At 40.8% G+C, this 11,030-nt stretch overlaps 1 protein-coding gene across 3 annotated transcripts in view; it reads left to right on the top strand.

Annotated features, from left to right (window-relative positions):
* Window positions 1-1,066: 1,066 nt before the first annotated feature.
* Window positions 1,067-11,030, top strand: part of LOC108514874 (olfactory receptor 4C11) — a 416,510-nt gene continuing 406,546 nt past the window's right edge. For all 3 annotated transcript variants that reach the window (XM_017851397.1, XM_017851394.1, XM_017851395.1), the window contains exon 1: window positions 1,067-1,307. The gene's annotated coding sequence lies outside the window, so the exon portion shown is untranslated. The remainder of the gene's footprint in view (window positions 1,308-11,030) is intronic.

Below are 11,030 nucleotides of genomic sequence, written 5' to 3'. Positions count from 1 at the left end.
GAGGATGTATCTGAAAGAATTTGCTGACAGATTAGATGTAGTGAAAACCAGGATGTAAGGATGACTCTAGTGTGTTTGACCTGAACAACTAGAAGGATGAATTCACCATTAAATGAGATGGAAAATGCTGTGGGAGGAGCATGTTTTAGGGGGGATATTAGGAGATTTTTAGTAGATGTGTTGTTTGAGATGTCTGTTAGATATTCAAGTAGAGATGTAGAGTAGGCTGTTGGGTATAAAGATTTAGACTAGCTGGGCACAGTGGCTCATGCCTGTAATCCCAGCACTTTGGGAGGCCAAGGCGGGCAGATCACCTGAGGTTGGGAGTTTGAGACCAACCTGACCAACATGGAGAAACCCCATTTCCATTTAAAATATAAAATTAGCCAGGTATGGTGGCACATGCCTGTAATCACTGCTACTCAGGAGGCTAAGGCAGGAGAAACATCACTTGAACCCATGGGGCGGCGGTTGTGGTGAGCCGAGATGGTGCCATTGCACTCAAGCCTGGGCAATGAGTGAAACTCTGTCTCAATTAGAAAAAAAAAATCTAGACTAAAGGGAAGAAAGCGGAAGAGGTCAAGGCTAGGTATATAAATTATATAAATTTGGAAGTCATGGACATCTAAATGATATTAAAGCCGGCAATGTAGATGGATAAAATAGAGGTCGAAGGACTAACTCTCAGGACTCTCCTTCATTTAGAGGTCAGGGTCATATGCAGGAACCAGCAAAGCAAGATTAGAAAGAGCAGCCAGAGAGGTCAGAGGAAAACAAAGTGAATATGGAGTCCTGGAGGCCAAACAATGCCAGTGTTTAGAGGAAAAGAGTCACCATCTGTGTTACATGATAATGAAGACTGAAGTAAGATCAGGACTGAGCACTGACCATTGGAATTATCTATATAGAGGTCATTGCTGTGCCAGATTGTGACCAAACTGCTTTCTTAAGTGGGACCCCAATCCATTCCTCCTTACTGGGTGGGGCCTCCCTGTGGGAATTTCAGCAACACCAGCTGGGGTTACAAGGACAACACTCTGATCTCTCCCTGGTATGGAGACCCAAGGGGGTGGGGCAGCTGATGTCTCTGTGGTTCTGTTGACTCAGCCTTCCCAGACTGCTGGCTCCGGAAAGTCCAGGCAGTCTGGACAAAGAAACGCTGCCCTCAGTGCAGCACACCTGCTCTACCAAAAAGCAGCCAGATGGCCTCTTTAAGCAGGTCCCTGATCCTGTCCTTCCTGATGGAATGAGAACTCCCAACAGGGGTCTCCAAACACCTTCTACGGGAGCATCCAGGCTGACAACAGGTCGGTACTCACCCTGGGATGGACCTATGAGGCCTATGACAGGACAGGAGTTGTGTGGCAAAAAAATAATGGCACTAATCTAAGAGCATCTTTGAGAAATGGGGGTGGGAACTTGACTTTGGAGGCATGGGTAAGGGAATGAAACAAACAGGGGTAGTAGGAGACAGAGTTTCATGATGTGATATTCAAAGCTTTGATTTTTTTGTTGGTGAGGAAGGAGGAAGGATGGTCTTACAGCATTATTAAAGTAGTAAGGGAGGTCTCTACCCCATGTCCAGGTCCCATGGAAGGAGGAGTGAAAGAGAACATAGAACCACTTGAGAGGGCTATAGTGTCCTCGAGGAAGAGCCAGGGTTTTCAGCTAGTGCAAGAAGGTGAAGGAAATGTTACTGGAAGAGCTTGAGGACACAGGGAAATGTACTGAGAGACCTTAAGCTCCAGAGTTGTAGTGAAATGATTTCAGGAGAGGCGGAAAGATGGAAGAAGAGTTTATAAAATGGGATGGAGCCACACAGACACCAGAGCTAGTGAATTCGTGAATGGAGATGAGCTGGGAGTCCTGGGCTTCATGGGGTGATGGACATAAACAGGGGTAATAAGATGTTCTTACTGGTTCTAAGGCAGGAATTGAGAGAGAAGCTGTGCGTGTGAAAAGGAGGAAAAAAATGATAAAATGTTTTTTTCAAACTTGCTATCCAGTCTTGTCTCTTCTTGTCACCTAGAAGATTGGGGTGGGAATGGATTTGAGTAATAACTACTATGCTAAACTTAGAAATGTGACTTCATCCTAATGGATAAGACTTTTTTCTTAGTTGAGTTCTTTGGAACAGGCTCCTTCTTACTTTTTAAACATCTCTCTCTAGCATTCTCTGCAGCCCTTCTGCAAAGGGGCTGCAATCAGATGTTCTACCAACTTCACAGGTGCACCTTCTGCCAGTCTAGGCTCAAGATGAAATTACGGGTACAAGTGAGTTAAGTCCTGGCATATGCCACAACACCCTTGTCCCTTTTATCATGTCTCCTTTGGCATTCCCTCCACCAATTACTGATCTAAAGACAGAAGGTTTTATTCTGTTGAGGTGTGCGGCTACTGAGAAGAGAGAAGAAAGATATTGCTGCCAAATTTTCAGTGTCAGGGTCCTCCAGTTTGTAGGTCACAGTGCCATTGTGAGGAAGTGCTTTCTAACCACTAAAAAAGATAGTAGAGAGGCCCAAGGAGCCTCCATAGAAAAGGCTTTGGTACTAGGTTTGGGTTTGAAACCCCACCCACCACTTCCTGGCTGCATAAACTTAGGCAAATGATTTAAAATTTTAAGCCTTAAAATTTTTCCATCTTGATGAAAAGTGTGCAATTCTGAGCTGTTGAATAGCAAATAGACCTGTGATTTATAACACTCAATTTACATAATTCTCAGCAGCATTTAATAATGTTGACTCCAAACTTTCTATTCCCTTGGCTTTTGTTATTCTTCTTTTTTTGTGTGTTTTATTCCTATCTTAGAACATTCCTTTTCTCTCTTTCTTTGCTGGTGTATCCTTCACTGCTTAATCATTATGTTGAAATTCCTTAAGCCTTTGTCCTAGGTCCCTAAACCTTTCTTTTTAAGAAGTTTATTCTATATTCTTACCCTATTTGATCTAACTCATGCTATCTCTATGCCAAAGACTCTTAAATACATATCCATAACTTAGCTCTCTCTTTGAGCTCTAGACACATGTCTGCATGAACATTCTACTTGGACATCTCAAAAGGCATCTTAGCCTCAACTTAGCCACAAATGAATTCATGTATTATCTTTCCCCTAAATTGAGACATCTTCACGTGACTGGTATTTCCAGAAACCTGTGAGACAGTCTTGATTCTCCCCTCTTTCTTAACTTTCATACCCAATCCATCCTAAAATCCTGTCAACTCTACTTACTAAACAGATCTCAGATTCCTTTACTTTGTGTCATTTCTTCTATTGCCATATCAAGCCATCATTGTCTCTAGCCTGGACCACTGGAACAATGGCAAAACAATTCTCTCAGTATGTATTCTATCTTTTACTTCTCATCCATTCTCCACACAAATGGCAGGAACCATATTTTAAACTTCATGTGAACATGCTATCCCTCTCTTCCTCACATTCCTGATTAGTCAGTTCCAATAGACTGAGAATCATTTGGCAGCTTCTCATCGATTCCCATTATGGCCCACAAGGGGCTGCCCCTGCCTATTCACTCCTCTTTATCCTGTCTTCATCTTGAGCTACTCGTCCTTGCTATCTTGATACTTCAGCCACACTCATTGTCCAGCTCCTAGACTGTGTCGTGCCCCCTCCTGTCACAGTGCATTTAAATATAGCAGTCCTTCTCCTTAGAGTGCTTTTTATTTCTTAGCCTCTATTCATCTTTCAGATCACAACTCAGATTTTGCTTTCACAGGTTATTGTTTCTTGATCCTTCCTGCACTAAATCTCTCTAAACTAGGTCAGTTTTTCAATCATTTGGCACTGTGTAATTTTGTAGTTCTTAGAAATGAATTCACAAATAATATTTACTTTAGCAATTATATCATTATTGCCACTGTACCCCACTAAAGTATATGCTTCATGAGAACAAATACGATATCTGTTTTTTGCTGAACATTGTATTCCTGAGCTTGGACCAGTGACTGGCTCAAAATAAGCACTCAGTAATATTTACTGAATACATGAATGAATAATAGCTTCTATTTATTGAGCACTTACTATAAAACGGGCATTTTAGTAAGCATGTTATAAACATTTACATTTCACAGTAACACTATGATGAGGCTATTATTATTCCATTCTGCAGATGAGGAAGCAAACTTAGAATAATTAATGGACTTGTCTAAGTTCCTGCCAGTTGTTTAGACTTCAGTTCCAATTGTCTCTAGATTCTATGACCTTAATATCCATCTTATATTGCCTGTTGGGTATCTGTGGAGTTAAAAATACTTTCTCTTTGGGTGAAGCTGGCCGTGGCCTCCCTACCTTGAGACTTGAACCTTCCCACCCCTTGCCCTGTGATACCCCTTCCTTTCCTCCTCCTCCGGCACGTTTTATGATTTCAATACCGATTTTACAGGATTGTTATGAAGATCCCATGATTTCATGGTTGTAAAAGCATCAGCCTTGTACGCTGTAACATGATTGTCAGATGTAAAGTTTCTTTTTAAGAAGTTTTAATTCTTCCTTTCATGTCCATAAGCCATTTCGATTAAGATTTGTTCTTTAGCATTTCAAGTTGCTTGTTGTTGTTAATCTCTTCGTATTCCTTTCTTCATCACCCTCTTTTTCCTTTGCTGCATGCTAATGTCCAGTCATTCCTCAACATTGAGAACACATGGTATAACATCTCTATGAAAATCTTATAACAAGAGAGGCAGTGTTTGGGTCAAGTTGCCTTGGCCAGAGGGTAAAGAATTTGAGTTTAAAGAGTCGTGTGCTGACCTGGACATTCCCAGAGTAGCACTGTAGACATTTAATTTAAAGATGATGGGATGTTACGTTCTTTTGCAAGTGATGATCTTTCCCAAGCCCAGGGGATGCTCTGATGTGGGAAGCTGAGCTTGACAATATTTCTGCTTTGAGGCTAAGGGCTCTTGGTTTTGCCCATAAAAGATGCTCTCACCATCTGCACCTCCTGTGCCTTTGCCTCCTGATCTTGTGTGTTGTTTAAGCCTGTTCAGTTTTTCTCTGGAGGCTGATGAAAGAGAATAACCACTGCAGGGCCATCTCTTAGGGTTGTGCCACTGTGTTCTGCACAAAGGTCCCTTGCTGAGCATGTGAGTGGTGCTAAAATCCAACTTGCAGTCTGCTGGCTGAGCTGTGTGCCCTATCACAAGCTGTGTCTGTTCGGGAGAAGAGGTGCCTATTTCTAATTCATAACAGGGTCAGGTAGGCAAGTTACCCTTTCCTGACTCACTCCTTGCTGGTAGCTCAAGTAGGTTTTTGCCCCATTCATATGTAATATGTGTATTTGTGTGTATGTATGTGTGCATGCATATATACACTGCCTCTGACATTACTTTTGAGAATTTAGATGAAATAACATGATGCCTCATTCTTCCAGCAGGGATCTGACCCTTTCAGAATTTCAGATACAATGCATTGCTGGCAAATTCTCACATATTCTGTGTTTGGTCTCTGTGTTCCCTCCCTCCCTCCTGCTTTCTGCTCTCCCTTTCTTTCAGATCATGGTACATGATCTCTCGCTTTACATTTTAGTTGTGCTTTTAAAACATGATTCTCCGCTGTGATTCCATGTGTTTTTATAGGTGTTTTTGTAAAATGTAGCTTGTCATTTTGTGTGCAAGGCTGTATGTTACAGAAATTGTGTAGTGTTATAAATCTATTACTTTTTTTTCACTCAGCAGAATGCTTCTAATATATAGCTGTTTTTAATTTTTCTATTGCTTTACTCTCAGGCCCAATTCCCTTTGCCCTTCTTGTTAAAATGGCTTATCAGCATAAGGTGCAGTTTAAATGTTCCTCTCTGTGAAGTCTTCCCTCATTCTTCCAATGTTAGGCTCCCTCTTCTGGGCTCCCGTAGCATTTGTTCATTCTTCTGTTGTAATTGTGATCTCATTTTGCAACAACAAAAAAATCTATTTATGCGTTTGTGTTGAGCTCTTCCATGGAAGATACTGACATATATACATTTATGCAATTCTAGCATCTAACATAGATCTTGGAACATATATTTTCAATAAATGTGTATTGAATACATGCATAATAATGATAATAGCAAATCTTTGTTGAGTGCAAAAAATGTGTTACACACGATTCTAAGTGTTTCACATTTACTAAACTCATTTAATCTTTACAACAACCCTATGAATTAGAAATGATTATTATCACTGTCATCTTACAGAGAGAGAAACCAAGACATGGAATATTCAAGTAACTTTAAATTTCATGTAACTTGTAAAATTCCAGCCACTTAATACAGGAAATGGTGAAGTTGGGATTCTAACCAAGGCAGTCTGGCTCCAGAGTCCAAGGTCTTAACTGCTCTGTACAGAAGATCTTGAATAACCAATGGACTTGCCTACTAGGACTCTTGACTTCCAGTCCAGTCCACAATGCAGGCTCATTCTGCATTAATTCTCTTCATTCGTAGGTGCCTGTTAGGTATTGCCATCTGTGCTGTTACCTCACTCAGTCACACATGGACTAGTAGGTGGGTATCATTATTCCAGTTTTTATAGATGAGGAGACTGGAGCTTTGAGGAATATGGTAAACTTCCTGTGATCTTACACAGGATTAGATAGTAGTAGAGCCAAAATTAGATAGTGGCAGAGAGAAATTAGAGAGTGGCTAAAATTTGCACCTGTGTCTAGCTGATTTTATGTTCCATGCTCTTTCCATCATACTATATAATCACCAGAGAGGGCACCTTGGAGCTGAGATCCTTGCCACCCTGATTCCTTAAATATTGAGGAAACAGATGGGCATTTGTTGGAAAGGTAGGGCTCTCTTTGGCTTTGGTGTAGTAGTCCAGGAATGTTCTCTCACTCTCTGTGACTTCCTCCATGATCTTGCCATTGGGGTATTGGAGTCTCTTTTCCAGAGGCTGAATGTCTATTCTCCTTTTCCTTCCAGAAGTCTATGTGTACCCTAAATATGTGCCAAACTCTATGTGCCAAAAAAAGTTGGCACATAGAATTATAGCCACAGGAAGGACAGGCACGTTTTCAGGATGGTTTTTATGATGTTGGGTGTAGGGTAGTTAGAGGTTCTTGCGGAACACTGCCTTCTGATTTTTAGAGTGTTGCATCATTAGATTTTTCTTCTATTACGTTGAACATATATTTCATTTAACATTACAAATCAATAAAATTTATTAAAAGTACAAGAATATGTGGTATTCAATTTTAGAATTTTAAAGGACTTTAGGGATCATCTTGTACCCAAAGACCAAACATGTGGTGAATTTGTAGCCACTCTTCACTCCTTTTCTGTGGTGGGTGTTGATTATTTTTTGTTTTTCTGGTGGCAGGACCCTGATAGCTTACTCAAGAATCATCTCTTCTGCAGCCGCAAACCAGGTGCATTAGGTGGAGCAGACTTCATTTCTGTCTTTGGGGCTGAAGAATTGAGCCAGCTTAACTGATGAGGTCATTCCTTTTTCCAGGACATAGTCACTGGTTTAGGGGTGGGTGTGTGACCCAAGTCTATCCAATCAAAATCAGTAAAGAGGGAGTTTTCTTTATTGCTTGAGGAAGCAGATATAAAAAATAACGTTTTTCCATGGGATGTGGAGCAGAAAGGGTGCAATCTTGAAGTCTAAAGGGGCTATAACACAGAAATAGTATATTGAACCCTTGGATTCAACCATTGCCTGAAATCAACTCTATCCCTGGAATTTTCATTTCTCTAAGCCATGGACGTGGGAACTCTGAAGGCAGGGACTTCATTGTTGTTGTAACTTCAGTGCTTAGAACGATGTTCAGCACACAGTGGAGGTTCAGTAAATATTTGCTGAGTAAATGCCAGATCTAAAGATCCTTCCCCATTGTAGGTTCCCCCAGTTCCCCCTGCTTTCTTTCTGTGTCCTTCCTTAAAAATCACAGAGTGCTTGACCATTCTGAGACCCATCCAGCTGCAGGTTTTTCTCAGCAGGATCAAACCCAAACTGGGGCCTTGAAAATTTCCAGGTGCTGACATAGGTATCTAGGTTGTTGCCGAAACACTGAAAGAAACTAAATAGTATGGTTTGGCTGTGTCCCCACCCAAATATCATCTTGAATTGTAGCTCCCATAATTCCAGTGTGCTATGGGAGGGATCTGGTGGGAGATAATTGAATCATGGGGGTGGTTCCCCCATACTGTTCTCATGAGATTGAATAAGTCTCACGAGACGTTGTGGTTTTATAAGGGGTTTCCTATTTTGCTTGGCTCTCATTCTCTTGCCTGCTGCCATGTAAGATGTGCCTTTCACCTTCCACCATGATTGTGAGGCCTCCTCAGCCATGTGGAACTGGGAGTACATTAAACCTCTTTTTCTTTATAAATTACTCAGTGTTTGGTATGTCTTTATCAGCAGCATGAAAAAGACTAATACACTGGCCCTGGTCCTGAGCCAAATTTCTTAAACACTTGTATAAACTCCATACCCTGACATCCTCATTGCAGACATACCTAGGTAGTGTACCTCTTTTTTCTTTCTGTCCATCTCAAAGGTTGCTGCAGCATTCTGCAAGTTCCCCTAATAATTGCTTTGGACTGATCATCCTGACATTTAGTATTTCTTTTTTTGGAATCCCAACCAGCCCCATCTCAGGACAATTTGGGGAACTCCCTTGTGGAAATTTCCCTGCTGCTGCTTTTGGGGTAATTCCAGCCGCTGGCTTGGCAGGACAAAACAATCCTCCCTGCTTAAGTCAGTTTGTGTCATGTTTTCTGTGGCTTGCATTCAGAGGAGTCCTCACTGAAAAATATCCATGATAGATATTATTTTTCTTTTTTTTTTTTTATTATACTTTAAGTTCTAGGGTACATGTGCACAACGTGCAGGTTTGTTACATATGTATACATGTGCCGTGTTGGTGTGCTGCACTTATTAACTTGTCATTTACATTATGTATATCTCCTAATGCTATCCTTCCTCCCCTCCTGCCTCCCCACAATAGGCCCCGGTGTGTGATGTTTCCCTTCCTGTGTTCAAGTGATCTCATTGTACAATTCCCACCTATGAGTGAGAACATGCGGTGTTTGGTTTTCTGTTCTAGTTTGCTGAAAATGATGGTTTCCAGCTGCATCCATGTCCCTGCAAAGGACATGAACTCATCCTTTTTTATGGCTGCATAGTATTCCATGGTGTGTATGTGCCACATTTTCTTAATCCAGTCTGTCACTGATGGACATTTGGGTTGATTCCAAGTCTTTGCTATTGTGAATAATGCCGCAATAAACATATGTGTGCATGTGTCTTTATAGCAGCATGACTTATAATCCTATATTATTAATCAATTATGACACTTTTTGTAACTGACCTTAGATGCAGACTTAGAATTCTTTTCAATGTATTCTCCAAGCAGATATGATGAATCATTAGAGTTAGTGGGCAAGATGGAATGTGTCTAGAATCTATATCAGTTTTCTATTTGTATATAACAAATTAGCACAAATTTTGTGGCCTATAAAAACATATGTTCATTATCTCACTGTTTCCATGGGTCAGGCATCTGGGCATGACTTAACTAGGTCCTCTGCTCAAGGTCCCACAAGACTACAGTCAAGGTGTTGGCTGGGCCATGTTTCTTTCTGGAGCTTGAATCCTCTTTCAAACTCGTGTAGTTGTTGGAAGAATTAATTTCTTTGCAGTTTTAGGATGAGGGTTCTTGTTTTTTTTTTTTTCCAGGCTGTCAGTTGGGGGTCATTCTGAGCCCCAGAGGTCACTGCTACAGATCCTCATCACACGACTCTCTCACAGGCCCTCTCATAACATGGCAGCTTAGTCCTTCCAGGACTAAGGAGTATCTCTCTCCTCAGGAGGGGCCCAGTTCCTCTTTTAAGAGCTTTTAACTGATGAAGTCACATAATCTCCATTTTATCTCAGAATCAACTAATTTGGGACTTCACATTTGCAAAAATCTCTTCACTCTTGCCACATAATAGAACTCTGTAATGAGAGCAAAATCTCATCATATACATAGGTCCAACCCACACTCACAAAGAGGGGGTTACACAAGGTGTGTACATCGGGGGCAGGAACCTCATGAGTTCATTCTAGGATTCTGCCTGCTACAGCATCCTGTTCTAAATTTAAAATTCTCTATTGCACAGATGAGAGAACTTAGGCTAAGAGAAGAAAAATAGGTTGTCCAGGCATACGCAGTGTTGAGTGACAGAGCTGGAATCAGCATGCTAGGTCTTCAGTCTCCTGCTCTAGTGATAGTTGAGGTCTTTGAGCATAGAACTATTTCTAAACCTTTATTCAAGGTTGTTCAGACTCTAAATTTGTAGAAATCATCTCATGTTTTAGATATCTTTGTGTCTTTTCCTCCAACTCCCACCGTACCTAGCAGATGTATACACAATAAGTGCTTTTAGTGTTGATTTGACGTGAAAAATCCATAAATTAATTTTCAGGAAATTGAGGGCCAAAATGAATTGACCTAATGCCAAAACCAAAACAATGAGGAATTCAGACATAGGAGAAAGCCTTGCAGGACTTGGATGAAATATTAATAGAGTCAATGACAATAGCATCTCTTCTTCCAGAAGCCGCCGTGACCTTTAAGAGATAAACATCACCATAGGGGCCATTCCTAAAGGGCTAAGCCCCCTGCTTTTCAGCAACTGAAGTCACTTCCCGGTGATGCTCATGCTGGGGCTTGTGGAAGAACATGATGAATAGGTGAAAAGGATGTTACAAATGTCAGCTAATACCCCTACAAAGTGATTCTCCTGAAAGATCTTTGGCTTTATGACAAGATTTACTTCCCATCCAAATTAGGACATTTGAGCAGAGACTTGAATAGACTTTGTTCCTCTTCCCATAGTTCAATCCGATTAATATGAAATACACATTTATCGGAATTAATGGACCAGCAAATAGAATAATGGGGATACTAAATATATAAAAATATAAAAAAATATATCTTGTTGCAACTACCCTGGGACTATATTTTAATGGGAGAGGTTTCTGAAGTTTGGATATTTATACAATTTCTTGGAAAAGAGCTGAGTTCATTGAAATAATGAAAT

Source organism: Rhinopithecus bieti, unplaced genomic scaffold (genome assembly GCF_001698545.2).
Source record: "Rhinopithecus bieti isolate Rb0 unplaced genomic scaffold, ASM169854v2 scaffold_33444, whole genome shotgun sequence".
Lineage (NCBI taxonomy): Eukaryota > Metazoa > Chordata > Mammalia > Primates > Cercopithecidae > Rhinopithecus > Rhinopithecus bieti.
Note: the sequence above shows the minus strand (reverse complement) of the source record. Positions and strands in the feature narration are given on the sequence as shown.